Source organism: Argopecten irradians, chromosome 9 (genome assembly GCF_041381155.1).
Source record: "Argopecten irradians isolate NY chromosome 9, Ai_NY, whole genome shotgun sequence".
In the NCBI taxonomy this organism is placed as follows: domain Eukaryota; kingdom Metazoa; phylum Mollusca; class Bivalvia; order Pectinida; family Pectinidae; genus Argopecten; species Argopecten irradians.
In genome coordinates, this window is record NC_091142.1 from 19,193,349 (window position 1) to 19,197,472 (window position 4,124).

General features: G+C 37.7%; 1 pseudogene; it reads right to left on the minus strand.

Annotated features, from left to right (window-relative positions):
- Positions 1-3,217: 3,217 nt before the first annotated feature.
- LOC138330601 (putative nuclease HARBI1) lies at positions 3,218-4,124 on the minus strand (annotated as a pseudogene).

The window sequence follows — 4,124 nt, forward strand, 5'->3', positions numbered from 1 at the left end:
CCGTTAGTTAAAAAATGCTTTATCCGTCAATACAATCACGTGAATTTGTTCCACATCTGACGGAACATTTTCTAACTTGACCCAGGACTCCTATGCATAAAAAATCTAAGAATTTTCTTAAGTTTGTACTTAAGTAAATTATCAATACACTTAGTTAAGCAAGATGCTCAATTTCTGTTGCATAAATATTCTAAGCATTATGCTTAGCTGTTTTTTGCTAAGCATATTGCAAAAATCTTAGATGGCTCGTTGTCAATGGCGAGACATCATGTTTCCCGTACTTTTTGTTTACAAACAATACCACGCGGACAAATTGACACGTGCGCGATCGTCGTCTGCTTGTCTAGCTTCTCTGAAAAAAATGGCAACGAATATTGTGGAGACACCAATCAAAACGCGGAAACCAAACTGGACGGCAGACGAATGCTTGCAACAAACAAAACTTGTTGAAGAGAAGAAGGATGTTATCAGGGCCAAGTTTAGTGGGTTACGACCCAGAGGAAAAGGGAAGCATGGCAGCGCATAACAGATGCCATCAACGCCAGTTCTACTGTCAGACGAAGCGTAGAGGAGGTAGAAAAAAATGGCACAACCTCCATATGAAGGGGAAGGCAGAGTTGTCTGATCACCGCAGACAGGCAGTGATGACAGGTAATTACTCGTAGTTCGATCATGATCATTACAGTTGTAGGCATAAGCATCATTACGTTGAATTAGGCCCCTATAGCAGACGACTCGCCTTGATCTGTGATCTGTTGTGCGACAGTCATGACTGGTTAATGCAGTTTAATAACGATTTCATATCTACTTACTTTACTTTGAGTGTAAAATCACAACAGATCGTCAAAATCTCTGTTAGCCTAGTTCTCAACATCTCGATGGCCGGTGCAATGTTTGCTGTGTCGGGTTGTCGTTCTTGGAATTGGAATGCTCGATTTACTTTGTCATCTCTATTACGGTATTGTTGCAATATGTAAGTTTCCGACAACTGAATCAAAGTTCCATATGAATACTACATAACCTGATCATGATTTATAGTAATATTTCAACTATAGACAGTAGTTTGCACTTGTTTTGTATTATGTTTTGGCGAGAAACGATGACATACAAAAAATTGTGTGTACAGACGTAATGTATATATTGCAAACAGGTCGGAAACAGTAAATCGAATACGCCTAACATCCATACATAGTGTAACGTTTTTCCCGTCCTGCTCTGCTGGGTTCTTTCACCAATATGGCGAAACTGTAGTCACAGACTACTTAAGTCAATTGTTACATAAATACTTCGTTATACCAGGCGTCCATGTCAGTGATTGTAACCAGAAATGAATAACAAAGGCGTTCTTTCAAAGTATAAATGTTATATTGAAAGCAGAATGCAATGTAACAAATAAATAACATAACAATTCAGAAGTTCACAATATCACTTTCCCATCATACGCACCACAAATCATAAACTATCACACATGGTGTTCGAACCCAATAATGGAACATCTAATAATAACTTGTACTTAACTGTACAAAGTACTTAACAACAAGGCATATCTACATGTATATGTACAACAACCTATAGCGATTCAAGATACAACTCTGATCCTTTACTAATAACTATTAATTAGGAAATGACCGTGATAATCTACATGTTTATGAACCGGATATTATAATAGAATTTATACTAAATTCCAATACCACTACTGTCAACTCTAATAAATCATAAACTGGTACACTGTAGTAATAATACTACATTACAACAAGATAATAACTTTATATTGTCGGTGATAACACCTGACAATATCTTAACTAACTTATCAATTATCCTTAATGTATATAGAAACCTACTTAAAATTACCTAAACTTCCAATAATATTGGCTAGAGTCAAAAGACAAGATATCTGGACCAAAGATCTGGTGGACCCGATGCCAGTCAGGAGGCTACTGACGCATAGTGCGCAGTGCTCCTATTTATACTTTCTTGGAGTGCCAAACGATGCCAAAAGTGCCAATTTGGCAGCCGGAAGCTGCCAATTTCGACGTTTCACTAACGTGACGTCATGAATGACGCCGCGAATTGGCAACGTACTGCCAACCAAGAAATAGTTCCTATGTTATAGTAAATACTATAAATAACAACTTGAATCTTATTACTAACGTTACATGTATACACAAAAAGATATCCGGAACCCGTTTACAATAATTACAATCCGGGTTTGGCTCTAAATAATAGACTATCCGTACTGTACGCAGTCAACCGGCAAACGGCCTTCACCGATAGTTGACAGTGGGACTCGTTTGACTACTGTGATAAACATCAACTTATACAGCTAAATAAAACTGTAAGTACAAAAACTACGATTATAGTTGACTTATTTACATTCTAATACATTTAAACATTCGTTACTTCTTTATCTAACACCAGAAGTAAACATATAAACTTACGTTTTATCTTTACTCGGCATCACTCGCTCTAAACGTGTAAAAGCCTACTGAAATGACGTCACCCTAAACAACCAGCGTACCGCTAAGTTGAGGACTATTTATACAACATTAGATGTACAATAACAAGCATCCGATATTTACAGAGATAAATAACAATAATTTAACTAACGTGGATGCTGTATAACCTGAAAATATAACTAGAACACGAGGCCTATAGTGTTACAACACAGTCAATGTAGCTAGACCTATCAGCTGCAATAGTAATAACAGCTTTACAACAAATGATAAGCCTCTGTAATGTAACAATCTTCACTTACAGTAGTGAAAATTAACCCCACTTTGTTACAATATAACTAAAACTTCGTTTTTGTTTCTCAAGTGATGAACGGGTAGGAGAATGTCCGAAAACCGGAAGTTAGGAGGGCCTAAATTTTTACCGGAAGTATTGACTAATATACGAAAGGTTGTCGGATCCGGGCTAACTCGAAACTCTCCTATTAAACATGTATTGTGATGTGGTGAAACACACCCTATACATGCATATGATGTCTGTTATTTCTATAAAATCTTGAAATATTTAGACATGATGAAGTTTTCTATTTGCTATTGGGTTTTTTTTTCAACTATGATGTTCAAATATTGGATTATCCCATTCTGAACCCCTCATATTATACAACTAGAGTTAGTTCCCTTTTCGAAAACTCTCCAATGCAATTATAACAGTAGCGCGAGTGACCGGAGAAGATTGTCAATAAAGGTAAACACAATTTTAGGAACATTTACCTGTTGTACCGAGTCTGTTGTCCGGGTAGTGGGTTGAAGTAGGGTGTCAAGAGCCAGTTTTTACAAGGATACCCGCTATCGCCCAGTAAGTGACATTTTACCGGCACCATTCTCGCCTCAAATATCCTTGCTAGACCACTTTCACGAAGGATTCTCGCGTCGTTTGCTGACACTGGCCATCTCGCAACTAGGTCTAAAATACGGGAATTTGTATCTACCACAATCTGTACATTGATGGAATGGAAGTTTTTTTCTGTTTACAAATTCTGGCTCGTTGATACTGGGGCGTAAAATACGTATATGTGTGCCGTCAATTGCTCCAATAATCCCCGGAAACCTCGCAACTGCATAAAAATCTGCTTGATGTTTCCTCACAGCCTCAGCAGAAATAGGGAATGAGATGAACTTTGAAACGACTTCCTGGCTGTTTAAAGCATTTGTCACTCACTGGATAACTCGGGATACGGTTGACTGGTCAACATTGAAATTATCGCCACTGCAGAGTTGCATTTTCCCTGTAGCATAGAATCTCAGTGCTATTAACACCTGCAGATGTGAGGGTAGGCTGTGATTCCGTCCTAAGGCGGGGGCAATATAATCTTTTACAATATCGTTAATAAAAAGGATCCCCTCCCTGTCAAACCTGAATCTTTGATAAAGTTCAAACCCGTCATAGTTTTGAAGTGGATCCAACTTGTCCTTGAAAATTCTTTTTCTTCTCAATGCCCTTACAAACTGTTAAGGTGCATTATTCTGTCCATTAGCAGCGGCCATTTTGGAAAGATAAGCATCTTGCTTAACGATTTGAGACAGGTAAGGTGGTTGTTTAATGTTAAGAATATTCTTAAGTGTTAAGAAAAATCATGCAAGCCACTTAACAAGATAAGCAATATACTTAGCACA